Source organism: Stegodyphus dumicola, chromosome 11, assembly GCF_044657685.1.
Source record: "Stegodyphus dumicola isolate Sdum_Otavi_A_Nest chromosome 11, ASM4465768v1".
Taxonomy (NCBI): domain Eukaryota; kingdom Metazoa; phylum Arthropoda; class Arachnida; order Araneae; family Eresidae; genus Stegodyphus; species Stegodyphus dumicola.
In genome coordinates, this window is record NC_140778.1 from 164,404,648 (window position 1) to 164,423,779 (window position 19,132).

Below are 19,132 nucleotides of genomic sequence, written 5' to 3' on the forward strand. Positions count from 1 at the left end.
AATGGCTTAAAGCTATACCTCGGAGTAATTTTAAATTAATGAAAGCTTCAAAAGTTTGCGAACTTCATTTCAAAGATGAAGATATTGAGATGGAGACAAGTGCATATGATCCATCCTCTGGAAAAAAAATAAGTGCACCTCTTTCACGTTCTCGATTAACGGAAGAAGCAATACCATCTTTATTTCCGGGTTGCCCTGAATATTTATCCTATCAGAAACAGAATCGAGAATCTCCGTATGATAAGAAAATACGATTACAAAATCAGCAACTGCATTTGGCTCTACAGGAAAGCATGAAAACGAAATCAGAAGAAGAAGCAAAATACATGTTTTCAACATATGCAAACTTTTTAAAGTGCTTAGAGACTCAGCAAATCCCGTTATTTTGGTCTATAATCAGAAAGGAAGATGAGACATTATTTATTCACATCAATACTCAAGCAGCACCAGTTATTGAAGCCTCTGTTGTTCTTAAATATGATTTAAGTGTCTCAGCATTTATTGGTAATGCTGCAATAAAATCATGCAAAGAACGTAATTTTCCTGTGAAAGTTGGAGATATCAGAAATCTCCAAGAAATACTAGATGGTGTACAGTCTCTGTTAATACCTGTAGCTCAAAATGAAATTCAATCAATTTTGGATACAATTTTGGAATTATTGGGCCTTCTTAAACTGAATGATGAAGTCGAAGAAACTGTTATTAATTTTTTGGCCGAACAAGTTTCACTTTTCTCGGTCAATAAAGTTAAACGGAGATACTCACCAGAAATGCTAATATTTTCAACTTTATTGCATTCCATATCTCCACACGCGTATAAGTTTTTACGACATTCGGGAAATATAATTCTTCCCAATCCAGCAACAGTTAGAAAAATTTGTACTAAATTTAATGCAAGTCCCTTTAAAGAGCAATTTGAAGTAAACTTCCTTCATTATGCGAGAGAGAAATTTGTGGAACTTCAACCTCATGAAAGAATTGTTTCTGTAATGATGGATGAAATTCATATTAAACCATATTTAGATTTCAGAGGAGGTAATATTGTTGGCTCTTCTTTTAACACTAAGGATGCAGCAACAAGTGCTTATGTTTTTATGATCCAGAGCTTACTCTCCCAGTATAAAGATGTTGTGCATATTTTACCTGTGAAAACCATAACAGCGGATATATTGAACTTTATACTTAAAAAGATTGTAACAGGATTAGAGAATATAGGGTTTTTCGTGGTTTGTGTAGTAAGTGACAATAATTCACTCAATCGTAAATCTATGTGTTATTTCTCAAATCCACCAAAACTGAGTATCGTTTATCCTCATCCAGTAAAAACAGACAGACCCTTATTTTATGTAATTGATGCAGTACATATATTAAAATGTATATGAAATAACTGGCTGAATCAGAAAAACTTAAATCAGTGTTTTCAATACCCAGATTTTGAGACATTTGAAAATAATGTTATTATGAGAACTGCATCTTTTTATACTCTCAAAAAAACTATATGAAGCTGAAAAGAATAATTTAGTTACATTTAATCGCTCTTTGACTTTTAAATCTCTTAACCCATCGAATTTAGAGAGGCAGAACGTCAAACTGGCACTGCAAGTTTTTAATGAACATGTAGTGAATGCTCTAGTAGAACTAGAAGAAAAAAATAATCTGCAATTTGCCAAAGAAACCGGAAATTTTATTAAAATAATTCATGTTTGGTGGTGCATTATAAATGTAAAAAGTCCCCATAAAGGAATACGACTAAGAAATGAAAATATGAATCCATTAACTAATTTGCCTGACGATGAAAACGTGAAGTTCTTAAGTAAATTTTTGAATTGGCTGGATGTTTGGAAAAACATGGGATGCACTACAGGGAATTTTACGAAAGAAACTCATCATGCTCTTACTCACACAACTCATGCTTTGTTGGAAATGAAGGAGTATTGTATCGAAGAGCTGAAAATGAAATATTTTCTCTGTGGAAAAATACAAACTGATTTTTTAGAAGAGAGATTCGGAAAGTATAGATTTTTAGCCGGATCGCAATATCATGTCTCAGTGAGGCAAATATTTGAATGTGACTCCAAACTCAGATTACAAAACACTTTTTCATTGAGATCTGCAACTTTTGGTCAAATTACTATTGATGAATTTAATGCTGTGTCTTCATATGAAAAGGAAGATGAAGTAATTAATTACTTGAATATTGATGTAACTAATGAAGATATTTTAGGCATCGAAAGTGTAATACCAGTTTTGAGATACCTTGCAGGATATTGTGTTTATGCCATATGCAAAAAAACAGAAGTGTTCATCATGTCTGTCACAGTTTTCAATTGATAAAGAACTGATATGCGAAGATTCATATCGCTTAATTTCAAGTATGGATAGAGGATGTTTAAAGTATCCTCACCCAGACATTGTGAATATTATTGTGCATTGCTATATAGTAGTTCAAAAACTTCTTTCTGAGAAATACGAAAATGAATTTTTAAAAGTTCAAAATCAACGAAATTTTGCATTCACTCTTGCATTTTCTATTATAAATAGGCTAGAATTATTTAATTCAATTGATATATGTGAGTTTGGTCATACTGCTGAGTATTGTGTGAAACAAATTTTGTGGGTGTGCATAAACATTTTACTTAAGAATTACTGTTGTAAAAAAAAATGATAACTATAGAAAACCCTGTTTAAAAAGAAAACTACAAACACTACAGAAAGCAAATATCTAAAATAAGGTATTTATATTTTAGAAAACATTCCATTGCATTTTAAAAATATCAGTTATTTTATTGCATATTTATTTGTAAACTTTTTGTTGGCTTTTATAAGTTGTAATTTTTTATTCATTATGATTTAAGGGATGAATTTATGTTTACTTTTGACATCTGAAGCATCATCCCTTGTAATAATTACTAAGACTAGTAATATAAAAATTGTCAGCAAAATTTATGATTATTTATTTTAATTGGAAACTAATTTTATATGAAATAACTGTCCTAAGGGGTTTAAAGCATAACACTTATTTCATTACATAACATGTAGAATATCAAATGCTGAGTAAATTTGATTCATGGCATAGTACTGTGTTCTTAAATTTAAATATCAATGCTTTTTGCAAATCATTAAATATCATTTTATCATGATGAAACTTAAATGCATATGTTTAGCTAATATAGCTTCTGTTCACTTTTATATATGTTATTATCATGCAATCAGTTTGTTTAAATTTTGTTATGCAATATAAATCTTTCTGAGAATGATAGAAACATTTCTAAAATAATGTATGTAAGACTCATATTAAGGTAATTAAATTGCGAAACTGCAAACTGAAATTTTAAAAATGTACAGTTATTGAAAGAAGCAGTAGTAATTGAATTCATATGTAGACATACTTGTTTTCATTGTATTTCAATTCAATGCAATTTTAAAAACAACTTTTTTAATTATCTTTTGAATTACAATCTTTGAGTACATGGCACCACCAAAAAGATATGTAAGGTAAGTTAAAAAAAATTGCATACATTATAAAAAAAAAAGTTTTGAACATGATGTTAGGATTTATATTTTCTTTTCATGTGGATATTAATAGAAAAGATATTTTCAGAACAGAGGTAACGCAAAAAACTTTTTTCCTGTCTTATTTGGAATTTAATATTGATAGTCTTCAGAGCTATGTAATAAACATTATCTCAATTAAACTACAGATTCTGTCGAATAATTATGTAGCATTAAGAGGAAAACATTAACTGTAATACAGATTAACATACAATATGTAAGTAAGAAATAATTTTAAAGGTAGACTATTTAGTAATTTATTACATTCAGAAAATTTTTCTGACTGATATAAAACATTTAAATGTTAGTCTAAATATTAAGTAGTCTCTTGCATTCGTTTGATATTTTATAATCCTGCTACATTAATATTATAGATATAAATAAAAATATGCAATAATTATAGATTGAGAGATAATATGTGTTCCCACTGGCAAACATTTTGTTAAAGTAATGGGTGAAACAAAAAATTTGATGCAGTGGTGAGAATCAACGAGAGGCACAAAGACAGTACAGAAAAATCAAAATAAAAATTTTTGCTACTTGAATTTTAAAACTAATTTTTCCTTCAAAGAAATTATTTGCTTTTAAAAGCACCACACTGTTCTCAAATAATTTTGTTTTGAAAATAAATACCAACAAAAGAAAATGAAAATATTTCATATTCGTATAAGCTTTGTAAAACATTATATTGCCGCTTGTAATTTTGTTTTAGACTGCTTTTATAGTATGAGATACCAATTTCATAGAATAGCTTTAGAAAAACTGGTGTTTAGCAAGGAAGGTAAACTGCATGAAGACCGGTCCCCTAGCAGTGACGTAGTAACTCAGCGCGCAGGCCTTATCTATCTCGATGGTGGCGATTCAGATGCGCCGCTTTTGCCCTCTCGCAACCGATGACGTCAAAATAGCAGTTGGAAACCAGCTATCTCTCCAGCTAGGAGAGCATAACCGATGAACAGAAGCTGTTATCCAATGAAATTGTGTATCCCTGTAAACAAACTCACGTTGTTCGATAAGCGAAGAGAACTTGAACATTAGCGTCTCGTTTTCGGTTAAAATCATGCAAAGATCAAGTAATTTCTCTATGCGAGAATTGGAAGTTCTTGTAAATTCTCTTGAGAGTTACAAAGAACTTGTTAGTGGAGAATTAGGAAAATCATACGCTAATTTAAATGAACAAAAAGAAGCATGGAGTGAAATTGCGGAGATTCTGAACTGTGTTGGGTTAGGAGTCAAAAGGACCGGACAACAAGTAAAAAACAAGTGGATTGATTTGAAAAGCCGCACAAAAAAGAAGGCAGCAAAAATAAAAAATAATCATTTCGGTACAGGAGGAGGGCCAAGTACGAATATGAAAGTTTCATATGTTGAAGAAAAAGTCCTTGCCCTGATAGGGAAGACTTGCGTTGAAGGCATCACCTCATTAGAATTTGATACTAGTCCACAATATATAATAAATGTAAGCATCTTTTGAATTTTATAATGTGTTAATTTCAGATATATAAATAAGATTTTTTTTCATGTGTTTGATGTTCAAGATATTACTGATATTCCGGGTGTTTTAAATCTTATTAATGTCATTAATAAATGTGAAAAGCGAGTATGATATTCATAAATAACTGAATTTTCTGGTAAACGTTTGATAAAATAGTTATAAGTTACTGAATACTTTTTTCTAGTTTTGAGTGCTTGGATTTAAATTTAACAAATCTGTTATTATTTATTTGAATTAAGTATATAGTTATAAAACTGCAGGTTTTAGTCCCATTTATAATTCAAGTAATATATCCAACATGGGAGAAACTGTAATTTCTTGTATAGTTCAAACAGGCAAAAACTGTAGAAAATCCTCAAAATATTTCCATCTTTCACCTGCAGAAGAATTATATATGTGTGTGTGTGTGTGTGTAATTTATAAGAATATTTGTGATTCTGCATGAAAGCTCTCCTTTCCTTAAACAGATAGCATTCTTTATGTTTGCATTAATTCAAACCTATTCTGGTGGTTTGTGAATTTCATGACATCTTTTTAACAAGTGTAATAATGTTATTGCCTTATCAAAAATGTAAAGATAATGTCTTAAAATTATGACTTTTAGAAAAATAATATTAAAATGTTTTTAATTCCCTGTGTCATGTATTAAAATACCTTTTATTCTAGCAGTTTTTGAATACCTTGATACTGAAATTGAAATAATAATATGTTATAAAACATAATTTTTGATTTGTTTTTCAATGAAAGGAAAAAATTACTTAAACTACAATAAAATTTCATTTCTAGTTTTCCATTTCTGATAATAAATGTGTATATATGTCTAACTATTTCAAAATATGCCAGTTTCAGATTCACTTTACACTTTATCCTAAACATCTACTTTAACGAGTTTGGTAGGTATTACTGTTGGCTAAATCTCAGTATTTACACCATTTATTACCTTATTTCATTATTTTATTTATTATTATTGATAATACAAATTGCAAACTTAAAGAAATGTGTAAGCTGGTTTGCATTAGCAGATTTCCAGTTTCCTGCAGAAAACCTTAATTCTTTAAATTTCAAATAATTTTTAAGTAAAAGTTTTCTAAAGTTTCAATTACTGTATAGTTAAAATTTAATTAAGTAATATATACTATTGTATTTATCTTCAGGAACAAAGAAAACTGGAAGGAAGTAGTAAGTTGTTACAAAATTAATTAAAAAATTTAAAACTCATTTTAAAAGTATATTTTTTAAATTTTTATTTTGAAATCATTTGCTGTAAAATTTTTTTGTCTTATGTAATATTTTATTTTTTGGAAGCTTCAGAAAATTCTGCGATACATACTCCAAGCCAACAGGTAGGTGCTAGTGCCATTATTTTCAAATAATCATGAATATGTTTGTAATTTTTTTTTTTTTTTTTTTTTTTTTTTTTTTTTTGTATAATAATTTCTTAACATAAATATTTCTTAATAACTTTACATATGTATTTGTTTTTTTCATTTTTTTAGAATACAGCATTAGTTTTCACGCCACGTTCCTTAAATAGTAAGTGTTTGAATACGTTAGTAAAACAATTCAGACTTTTCCAAACCACAGCTTACTTGTATGCAAGTACATAATGTAATGCATTTAACCATTCTTAAAAATAAAAATACTGTTAATGAATTGTGATAGAATTCTGAAAGAATGGAATTTTCAGATTTTAAATATATATATTGCTATCTAGATTTGATATGAATATATAAAAATATTAATTACATTTTTATGTAGTTCAAATAATTTCCACGGGGTACAGATATATGTATCTGTTTGCATGAGTTAGGTATCATTATATTTGTGCATTTCAAAAGTTTAAAAATTTTTAGGAAATGTAAATCATCACTGAAATATGCTTGTTAACTATGCTTACCTTTAATATTGCAGTATGTTTCTATCAATGCATATTATGATAAATGATGTTGCCCTACATTAGTAATTTTAGAAGTTTTCTCTGCTATTCTTCAAATAATTGTGTGTCGATGAATGTTCTACTAAGTATTTTTTTTCTTTTCCTAGATGACAACTGCAGACCACAATATCATCAACAAAATTTGGTTAGTATTTCAAAATTTTAATCATTTTTATAAATCTTTTTAAAACGCAAAAATTGATGAACTGCAATTATTACGATTTCATGTTTGCATTTGAATAAACATTTTATAGACAAAAAAATTATCATTTCTTTAATTTTTGTCTTGTTTTATATGGATCTCTTGTGGGTAAAATTGATACACATGTCACTCTGTCTCTTCTGCAATGTTTTTAAAAAATTTTATGGGAGATAAAATATCTATTTTCTTGATTTACTCACTTTGTTGTTTTCTAGCAGTCAAAGAGCAAAGCAGCATAGTATAGCAGTTTTTATTCTGTCAACTTTCTGAAAGTTATTAGCTTCACTATCCATCTTATCACTTGAATTTTCTCTTGGAACAGATGTATCCAAGCTCCCAAAACATGTTAAACTGATACTAATCTGTTACTGCATTATACAATAGGTATGTCTGTTTCTGTAAACATTTATTATGTTTCAGGGATCATCTTCAGTAAACAATTACAGAACATCTGATGGAAGCAATGAAAATTTCACAGTTATAGAGAATGATGAAATGCCTACTGGTATTATATGCTATCTTTTAATTATGATTATGCAAAATAAAAAATTATCTCTGATTGTATAAATATGTCAGAACAAATTCTTGAGTAAATCATACTTATTTTTATTTCAATTCCCCCCCCCCTAAATTTACTTTAGGAAACTCTACATCACAATGGCATTCTGCAGCTGAAACACCACAATGGCATTTAGGGAAATGAAAAAGTTTGTATTCTAGTTATATAAAATTACAGTATATATGCTTTTAAAAGCCTTATATGTTTTTGCCTTATTTATATGTGTCTAAATAAACAAGGAAAACCATATAGTATAAAATTATAAGATGTAAACGAAAACAATGAATTCTATAATTTTTTATTTTTGTTGTAAATAAATTGCCCTTATGGAATTCACTAATAACATTCAGGAGGGGGGGAATATATGTGAAATGTTCTAAATTAAATGCTCTGGTAATCCATTTTTTAAATAATTATTACTTGTGTAATTGATATTAAGGTAAGAAGTTCTGTTGTACTCAAGATATGGCTATCTTCAAACCAATTTCTGGCTCGCATTCTTAAAGCTATATCTAAAATGGGTAACACATTATTACAATACGCAATTTAGTTTTGAATTTAATATCAAATTGTAATAAAAATTATTCAATAATTAAAAATCTACACATTCTCCAATTAGTTTTCATATTACATTTAATTCATTGCAGTCCACTTGTGGATTTTGTATAATATTCCAGCTTCAAAATCTATAAGCTAATTCATAAAATGTATATATAAAATTCTTTCTGCAAATCCGTGTTTGGCAATTATGGTATAGAACATTCAAAATAAAATTTAGAAAAAAGGAATAAAGCAGAAATAAGTTCAGTTTAGGGAAGAAAATCAAGACATTGCTTTTGTGTTAGAAAGAAAGATTTGAATGGTAAAGTCATTCCATTCATGTACAGAGAAATATTCGGTTAAAAAAGACAACTATATAGCAGTTGAAATCCACTAGTGGTCAGATGGATAAAAAAATTAAATCCCAGTATTTTGTAAATCCAGTAAAGGCATAAATATGTTACTAATAAGTACACATTGTGACCAATGTATAATGATACTGATCATTACACTTTAAAAATACTTTTATTTCACATAATAATCAAGAGATAATGAAATAACACTGAAGAAAAAACTGTATAGATGATCTTGCCATCTTCGAGAGGTAACACATTGGTCATAGAACTTTTTGGATGTTCTAATTTTTGTCAAAGAAAATCTGCAAGTGTCCTAAAAGCACTTATTTTCTGAAAGCTAACCAAGCATACTATATAGACAGTCACAAAAACAAGTGCCATTGGGACTCCATACAGTACAGGCCGATACTATATTAAAATATACGAATGTCAATATACACTCATAATATTTTTGCACAGACATAAAACCATCATTTAACTGCATAACTCAAATTTAAACTTTTGTTTTAATAATAAAATATACAAATTATTCCTAAGAAAATTTCAGCCATTAATGAGATAAGGGAATTGAATATAATAAAATTCCTTAGACAACAAAAATTAAAAATAATTTTATAAACCTGCTTGAAACTGAAAACATTAAACATTAGAAAAATTCAGATTTGACTATGGTTACAGACACACGATTAAATATAAAATATTTCTATCAAAAATATTTAAAAGATTTAATAGCAGAGATTTTCTTCTTATTATAAAAATACATAGGTTTCATGCCAAAGTACGTAGAAAAATAGTTGTCTATAAAAGCTGCTTCACAGGTCTTTCAAAATCTGAGCAAATGGAAAAAATGAGCTTTATAATTCTGCACATTCAAAGACAAATATTCTTTAATCTATTTTGTCAGAATCTCTGGTTATAAGTATTTTACATCTCTTTTTAGAAAGCTTAACTCTAAGCACTAGAACATAATTATAATTAATATAATATTAGTTTGTATATAAAACACTTAATTTAAATAACACAGCATGCAGTGTAAAGCAGCAGAAAATGACTAAAATAATTAAAAAATCAAGTCAAATAACAACACCTATAACCACAGCAAATTCTGGAAATCAAATGGCAGACAATGATCTGTATGTCTACTATTGGCATAAAAATGCAACTAAGGCAACCTTTCAACCAATATCGCCAGGTCTACTTTCCGTGTTTGTCTGTAAATAATTGTGCAAATTGTGTAATCATCATTCTGAAAACTTCTATGTGGAAAAAACATAAAATACATTCAGAACCTTAAATATATATATATGAAATGAATAAAAAAACCACATTTTTATTTACATTTGTGAAATTTATTCTTTTATATATATATATTCTTAAACGGTAATTAATTATATATATATATATATATGAAAATTTAATAAAGTATTTTCAAATAGTACAGACATAAATAATGTTATGCATGATTACATAAATAAAGTATCTAATATTACATACAAAGAGGCCTGGCACTGGGGGGTCAAATTTAGAGGCATCGGCTGACAAAATTTTAAGAGCAGCCAAGATTATGCAAGGTGAACATTACGCATTGACTCAAAATTCTCTGAATTATGAATCATATTGAAGCTTCATAGGCAATATGATATCTACTCAAAGCTTTTCCCGTTAACAATTATATAAAATGAGACGGCAACTTTCCAAAATCTCATTTTCGTTAACTATGTTATTTACTTTCAAGTATAATCATATAATTTACTTACGACCATTATTATATGTCGGTCAAACTTTCAAATCGATGGGAAAAAAGAAGTTCTCAGAATTGTCAAATTAAAGATTTTTGTTAAACTGCACTTGAAAAATAACTATGATTCAACGTTGATGCAAATATTTACAAAATACAATAAATAACTGCATATATTAATGGCAAAAACAACTATGATAGGGGAACATTAAAGCATGATTAAAATGAAAAAAATCCATTTCTCAGCTAATCACTAGCTTTATAACATTATATGACATCTGTTTGAAAGAAAACAATTCTGATTTTGCAAATATTCTCTTCTTCTAATGAAACACATTATATTAGAAATAAAAAAAATTCTGAGATAATTTCAGATGGATTTTAACTAATAGCCAATGCATTAATGTGATAATATAAATACATACATGTATGATAATTCTTATCACCAGTAGTGAAAATCAGGCATTATACTGCACTTAACAGCAATGCAAAAAGCAGTTAAGTAATATGAATGAAATCTTTTCAACAGCACATAATAGCAGCATTAACATTTATTACAAAAAGATAGATAAAAGTCAGAAGACAGTTGCATTACAGAAAATATACGAAATTAAGCTGAACTTTTTTATTTCCAATGCTGATTTTTCTTTAAATATTCTCTGGTTATTTCAAGTAAGGAACTATTTCATGATAATGATAAAAGTACAAATATTTACAAGCTTTCGATAGTATAAAATTATTACTATTAGAAAAATAAACGTTTTATTTCTATGCATATAGAATACTAAATTTAGAAATGAAATTAGAAAATGCTTATACGTATATAACAGATAAACAAACATTACAATTAAAACAAACAGGCTCATTTTCAGCTTTGAGAAGATAGTTATGTGTGACTCTGGTGTGACCAATTCTGAGTCGAGTCAAAAGAACGTCCTCTTTACGATTTCCAGCAAAATGCCAATGCTCAATTCTAGGCTTGACGTTTCTCAACTTGTTGTGATGCTGAACATCCCAAATTTGCTGCCATTTTTTCCGTATCTTCCCCTTAATGACACAGCAGATGTCTCTAAAAGGGATAAGGCGACTGGACAGTTCAACAGCAGATTTTGCCGCGTTGTCTGCAAGCTCGTTTCCCTTTATTCACATATGCCCGGGAACCCAGCAGTACAGGATTTCATATCCTTGTATCGTTAAATTTCTATGAATTTTGAGAACATCCACTACCACAGGATTCTGAGTGTTGGGAAAAGCTTTCAAGGATTTAAGAGCACTATACGAGTCTGTATAAGATTCTTTTTAAGTTGTATATATAAGATTCTTTTTAGATTAGAAAAATATTTTGAAATTGGAAGATATTTTTAATGATTTTCCTTCGCTTTGAGGAGGACTAGAATTTTCGGATGAAATATTAGATAAAAAATATATTGAAATGGTTCATCAACTGATTCTGGATACAGAGAAGCAAGGATTTTGTTTTAGAAGGGGAAATGTAATTAAATTTGACATACCTCCTCTTGACGATATTATGTTGAAGTTCGTTGGATTCCTCGCCTTTCTTATTCTTTTATACTATTTTTTGGTTTTTCTTGTGATGGTTTATTTTAACATGTTGACTGCCGTGGGGGTCACCGGTGACCGGCACGACTTGGCTACAGCACTGTGGTGACCAATAGTAAAATACATAATTAGAATAAATATCGATACTGATAAATTTTTAAATAGTACCATCGTTACTATAATGATTTGAAGAATAATAATTCGTAAAAATTTAAATTATAATTCGCAAAAATGGTATACAGATGTTTGGGGTCGTCGGTAACTCCCAGCATGAAAAATGCATTAAGCATGACTATATATAACATTATGTTCTGCAGATAATATTTCAACATAATATATATCGCATAATAAAAATTTCAAGTTGCCGTCATGGGCAAATCACATAAAATGCGCGCGGCAGACAACGTGTTAGTTTTTACATTTTAATGTATTTGTATTCTACATTTATAGGATTTAATGAAGATCATTTGAACTTTAATTTTTTAGTCTTTGTGAAAAGTTGGTTCTAAATTTCTTTATAAATATATATATAAGAACTCCTACACTCCTAGAAAAAAGTAATTTATATATTTATTTATTCCACTTTTTCATTTTGAAATATTTTAGTGCATGCTTTTCATTATTTTAAAAGTTGATTTTTTGTTGAACTGAAATATGTAATATGGAAAAATTCGGTTGATCTTTACATTATGGTAACTTGGCATTTTTTTGGCGAAAATTTGGCGACCAACTCTCTTACAGCAACCCTCTATTTTTTTTTCCCGCCGCCATTCTCTCTTCACGAAGTAAAGACATTCTTTTCTTTTTATCTACTGAACACTTCTTCCAACAATCTACTAGACGAATTACACTTATGCTAGAAATTTTATCTAACAAAACTGCTTAATCATGACAAATATTCACTGCAAAATTGGGAAAAAGTGCACAATACCATACTCCTTACGCGTTTTTCAAAATAACACATACACATAAACCATGTACACGCCGACTTATTTTTACTTAAAAAAACATCCCAGAATTGCACAAAAATGGCATTACGCACACTCTTCACTATATCCATGTACACTGATTTTTTCTCATAAATTAGAAAAATTTCACGAAAATACATGACAATTTTCTCAATCTTTAAACCCGGTAAAAAGAACATATATGAAATTACCTGATCGCGAAAAAGTAATGAACATTTCCACATATAAAATATCCAAAAACTTTTACCTCTAAATCGTCTATTACATTATACACATCACCAACGAATTCATACTGCAAGCATTACAAATATTTAGTATCAAATACAGTCAAAAGTCATTAATTCGGACACCCATAATTCGGAATGATCTATAATCCGGACATCAAAACTAAAAACTTTCTGCGCATGCGCCGCGTTGACATAGGCGTTTACGCGTGCGCGTAAGTATGCGCAAGTGCAGAATACGTTTTCGCGTGCGCGTTTTATGTATAATGGACGTATAAGCTAAAATTATCTAATTATCTATTTCAGTTAATGTTGATGATTGCGTTGTTCCTTAATTTTCGAATTGGATCCGGCTTATTATTTTTTGCAGACTGTAAGAGCAATTTTATAAAAGTAAGCTTAAACTTTCGATTATATCAAATAGAATTTCCGATATATATTTGTTAATATGTAAAGGATCTAAAGCGAAAGTAGTATGTTTTGAAATCCGAAATCTGTTTATCAATTTCACGCTGCTCGGCGGGGGGATCGCCGCAGCGAGCGCGTAATGAATTGGAAGTTGATCTGTCAGCACTATCCTTATCTTCAGCGCAGATGTTTTTATTTTATTTGGCTTATAATTCCTTACCAAATGTAGTATTTCATCTCGATATGCTCCGCCTTTCATATGATTTAAAACAAGTTCCTCGTCATTATAATTCGCTTTCGATAGCGAAGAAAGTAACAGAGGTTATTGAAAACGAAAGAATTTCGATTGACAAATTAGTCGGTGTTCTCGACACAGCAATTATAGGACTTGAACAGCCGAACTTTGTAACTGAACAAGAAATTATGTCTGTTTAATAGAATTAAAGAGAAAATATCACATGAAACGAAGCAAAACTTAAACAACTTACATTGACAGAAATGTTTAATAAAGTAAACAAATAAATTTTAAGCTTTTTCTTTTTGAAAATTTTGATACCCTTTAGATCATAATTGTTCTTTATTTCATAAATTACGGTTTCATATTTTTAATTTTAGAATTTCTGCATGCCATCTTACGAGATTTAAACTGATGATCTATAATCCGGAAAAATCGATAATCCGGAATCGCCGAAGTCCCGACTAGTCCGGATTAATGACTTTTGACTGTATTTAAATTATTTCCATTCACGTTTACTTCAACTTAAACGTGTACCAAATTCCTACAAACATAAAATTCACAAAATAACTATCATTTAATTAAAATATCACTAAACCATGTACACGTCGACTTATTTTTACTTAAAAAAACATCCCAGAATTGCACAAAAATGGCATTGCGCACACTCTTCACTATATCCATGTACACTGCTTTTTTCTCATAAATTAGAAAAATTTCACGAAAATACATGACAATCTTTAAACCCCGTAAAAAGAACATATATGAAATTACCTGATCGCGAAAAAGTAATGAACATTTCCACATATAAAATAAATAAAACATCCAAAAACTTTTACCTCTAAATCATCTATTACATTATACACGTCACCAACGAATTCATACCGCAACCATTACAAATACTTATTGTCAGATATTTAAATTATTTCCATGCACGTTTACTTCAACTAAAACGTATACCAAATTCCTACAAACATAAAATTCACAAAGTAACTGTCATTTAATTAAAATATAATTAAATTCAAAAACACTACTTAAAATATAAATGAGCACATACATTAAATTAATACATACATAAATACCCATTTCGAATTCAGTTTAGTTACGGCCATGGGATCCAAAAATTCACGAACACTGTTTCACCCAACACAGAATAAAGCCAAATACAAAATTTCCAGATTTTTTCCCGATTTCCCCCTTTTTCCGATTAAAGAACCGTAATTCGTCCATTAATATCACATGACATCCCATGATCTCTCATTTCCCTCACACAAAATAATGCGTAATCAGAACTGAGTACTGCTGACATTATTACCAAAGTGCCAGGTAGTAACCTTTATCGCCTCCAAAATGTCGCCAAACTACCAGTTACCATATTGTAAAGATCAACCAAAAATTCTATCAAAAAACATAATTCAACTCAGAATTGAAACAGGAGATAAATAGAGATAATAATAATGTGGGGCATTTGATCCTCTTCCCCTAATAGGCATTTGAAACATGTTAGTGTGTTTTTCCATTCAGCTGAAATGGGGGCCCACTAGCGGCCGAGCAGTAAAGTTGCTGAACACTGGTAGTTCGGTCCGAGGTTCGAAACCTGCGAACGGGCTGGCTGCATGGGCGTTTTCCCCATGTGTAACGTGTATACGAGCCAGTTCCCTTAGAAACTCCTCCCCCTAGGCAGATAGCCCTCGTGTGCTTTGCGATAATTAAATGCCTGCCATTCAGCTGAAACAGTAAACATATAGAAAAATGTCCACAGAAACATAATTCAGCTGAGAAACAAAACAGGCAAAAAAATGGGTTGGCATCTAAAACAGGGCTTCTTAAACTTTTTTTCAGTCGTGATCTTTTCTTATCATAGATTTTTCCACAACCCCAAAATATTTATGAAAATTTTGTGGGACCCCATAACCATTGCGAAAATCCGACACGCGTGAGTGAAACTATCAATTTTTTCACTTGTACCGTAAGATAATATTGCAGTTTTAGGTCATTATCTTTAATTTCTCATTTTAAGACATAGAACAATGTGAAAATTTTAATTAAGTAACAGATGAAATGACAGCATCACGTGCAAAGCAAGTAAAATGAACATTTATGTTATAAAAAGAATGCGTTGAAATATTTTTGTTTTTCTCTTTGTCTGTATTGTAGTTAAGTAACAGATGAAATGACAGCATCACGTGCAAAGCAAGTAAAATGAACATTTATATTATAAAAAGAATGCGTTGAAATATTTTTCTTTTTCTCTATGTCTGTATTGTCTTATCTTTATCTATTTTCAGATACATTGTGTAAAAATATTTGGTAATTGTAAAATTATTATATTAAGTTTAAGAAATACCAAAACTACTAAAAATGTTTTGCGACTCCCTGCTGTAGATAGGAGTTGCGATCTACAGTTTAAGAAAGTCGTCTAAAATAACGTTACAATATTTGATTTTGCTAAAACATTGGATAACTGAGGGCACAGCCAGTGCAGTTATGGCAGATGTACAAAATTTTGGAATTTACAGAAATATCAAGTAGCATAATTTTTGGAATTTAGGAGTGGAAAAGTTTTTAGAATTTAGGACACACAGAGATTGCATAGCACAACAAAATGTACCTGCTGAAGCTAGTACTACAGTGCATGGTTATATTTTTGGAAGGAGTGTATGTCTGAATGCAGAGATGCATTTTTAATCATCATCGCTAAGTCACCAGCCTACACAGCATTGTGGTATACGTCATTCATGTAAATAGGAATAAAATTGATTGCAGTTTAGTTAAATAACCTAACTTATTCTTTGTAAGTATTAATACTGTAATTAGAGAGAGTACTGTAATTGTTGAATAAGAATAAAACACTTGCTTTCTGTTCATCTGAAATGGCATAGATTTTCTAGCAGTTATTCCAGCAGAAGTTTGAAGGAATGAATCATTCTGTATTTAGTTAGATAATCAAAATACACAAGCTATGAACATAACATATTAAACCATAATTCACTTTTCACATTGGACAGCCAATGTTTATCAATTTTCACATAAGTCGTACTTTCCTGTAATTTTGAAAATACTCCTTTGCATGCTGTTCTGTTGAAGACAAACCCGAAATTTTTTTTTTTTTTTCAAAATGTAATTGATAAATGTTTATTACAAAATTTAAACCTGGGTGTCATGAACAAATTTGTGGGGGGTCACCAAATTCAAAGAAATTTATTTGACAATAAAAGGTATACATAATTTGAAGAGAATTTTGGATGATTTTTAACATTTCCATATTTTAATTTTGATTTTATTGCTTTCCACTTGATTTGTGTGTTATGCTTGATGATTTCCAAACAGCTCATCGAATTTCAAAGCAATTGCATACGAGCAGCTAAGATGTAGTTTTTTTTCGTCTATCTTAGTAGTGTCTTGCATGTAATTGTAGTATGCATCATTTATAAACTATGTTTCTTATTTCTAATCAAATTTGTTGTCAAGTAAGCACATAACATTTCCTAAGCATTGGAAAATTCAGTAGTGTCTCCAAGGATAATAAAAACAATTTTGTTTTAGTTGCAGTTTTGTTCATGATGGTTAAATGGCCCAAAATAGATACCCAATGTTCACAAGAGAAACGGGATGGATGGACCAATATCAAATAAACTTTAATGAGAAACTTTCAAGAGAAAAACTATTAATGAAAATGCAAACAATAATGAATCCATTGCTCTCTTTCTACTTCTAAAAAAAAAATTGAGTAAGAGTTTATTTTATACTGTGAGAAGAGTTTATTTTATACTGTTTTACATGTTGTATTATTAATGGAAAATAAATATCCATTGTGTCTTAAATGCAGTGAAAACTTGGCACATGGAAAGCATGAAACCTGCGAAATTAAAAACACATTTAGACAGTACTTTTCCGTTTTGACGGCGCAAACGATAAAGTCGCCAACAATGGTACAACTGATGCCAAACGGAATATCTTTGCTGGCAACCTTTTACGCCTCATTTACAAAACAAGTCGCAGCCATTTCTTATCAAATTGATTGTACTGGCATAAAATTACATAGAATTTCACAAGATAGTTAAATTTTATGCTCTAAGACCATTCGCAGTAACTAAGTCAATTAGAATGCAATCACACCATTCACCCGAAAATATAGAGAAGGCAAAATCAAGGGTTAAATTCATCAATTCTAATGAGAATGCACTAGCGAAGTAAAGCACTGCGGTTTTACATAATTTCTGCATAAACTATTCGTACAAATTGAAATAATTCTTGCATTTAAACTTGTATTCCAAATTAAGATTTAACTTGTCATTAATGTATAATTAATGAGAGAATTAGATTTTTGTAGCGTAGTTTACATGAGATGAGATCAGGTGGGGTCACGTGATACAAACCGACAAATCAGGATGTTGAACCATGAAAACAGTAAATTTTTAATGTCTTTTTATAAATTTATTGCCTTTATTTATTGGCTTTTTACAAAATTTTAAAAGATATTAAAATGTTTATGCCTTCAAAATAAAAAATTCTTAGAACTAACGTTTGTTAACATTTTTTATGTGTATATTGAATGTTGTTGGCAACAAAGTCTGCTTGCCGAGATTTGCGCCAGTGAAACGGAAAAGTACCTCAGAAACTAAACATAAAGATTAAGTAAATAAATCTGAAGAATTTTTTTAAGGAATGAGCTAAGAGCATGAAAAATTAAAATGTATTTTTGAAAAAATATACAACAGTTCCTGAGAAGGATTTACAGGCATCTTAAAAGTTTCATATTTAATTGCAAAAAATTTAAAAACCTCATACGATTGGAGAATCGCTTATTCTTCCTTCAGGAATTAAAATGACATCATTTATGCATACAGAAAAATATAATAATGATTTAAAAACAATAGCATTAAAAAAAGATACCGTTTCTCACCAAATTTTTGTCATACCAGACACTATAGAATACAAAATCCAGTCTTTACTATAAAACTTGATGAAACTACCGACATTACTAAAATGTTTCATTTCATCGTTTATGTGAGATATGTTTTTGAAAACGACGCAGTAGAATATTTTTTATGTTGTAATATTTGGGAAGGAAAAGCAACTGGAGAGAAGATATTTGAAATTATTAACAGACATTTTGAAACAAATAATCTTACCTAAAGACACTGTGTCGCAGTTTGTACTAATGATGCTGCAGCATTAACAGGTAATTATAAAGGACTAAGAGAATTAATGATGAAAATTGCTCCCCATATAATATTCCATCACTGTATGACACATAGAAAAGCTCTTGTTGCAAATTGATAAAAAATTGCACAAGATGCAATGTTATTACTGCAATTAATTACATTAACAGGCAAGATCCTAAACAGTTATCTCT

At 29.6% G+C, this 19,132-nt stretch overlaps 1 pseudogene; it reads left to right on the forward strand.

Annotated features, from left to right (window-relative positions):
• The first annotated feature begins 951 nt into the window (after window positions 1-951).
• On the forward strand, window positions 952-2,331 carry LOC146994508 (uncharacterized; annotated as a pseudogene).
• The last annotated feature ends 16,801 nt before the right edge of the window (window positions 2,332-19,132 follow it).